The sequence below is a fragment of the Grammomys surdaster genome, unplaced genomic scaffold, assembly GCF_004785775.1.
Source record: "Grammomys surdaster isolate TR1022 unplaced genomic scaffold, NIH_TR_1.0 171, whole genome shotgun sequence".
NCBI lineage: Eukaryota > Metazoa > Chordata > Mammalia > Rodentia > Muridae > Grammomys > Grammomys surdaster.
The window spans coordinates 140,136-140,559 of NW_021604619.1; positions in this window are offsets into that span (position 1 = coordinate 140,136).

Below are 424 nucleotides of genomic sequence, written 5' to 3' on the forward strand. Positions count from 1 at the left end.
GAAGGGGAGAAGCCACACCCACAGCGTTTAGGGATGGGGCGGTCTCCCCTCTCAATTAAAAGGAAAGGTGTTTAGCCATTCTAATTCGGCAAAGCACCTGGTTAATATTTTGCCTTTCTAGGTTGATCATAAAATGTTACAGATAATATTTGAAAATACCACAGATTACATTTTGCTTTCAATTTTATTCCGCCTGTAGATGATGACTGGGCTTGAGATCAAAGAGTTTTGCCAGCAGCTGAACGGACTTCAGTGAATTTCACTCTGAAATTTGCTCTGTAAGCCAAGAAGCCATAGACACAAAGGCAGTTTTATCCAGGACAAGATGGATTTGCGAATAACACTGGCTTGGTGTGGAAACCTACTTAAGCCAGCAACATTAATGAGAACTGAGGGTTTTGTAAGAAAGGATGTTAGCACAATT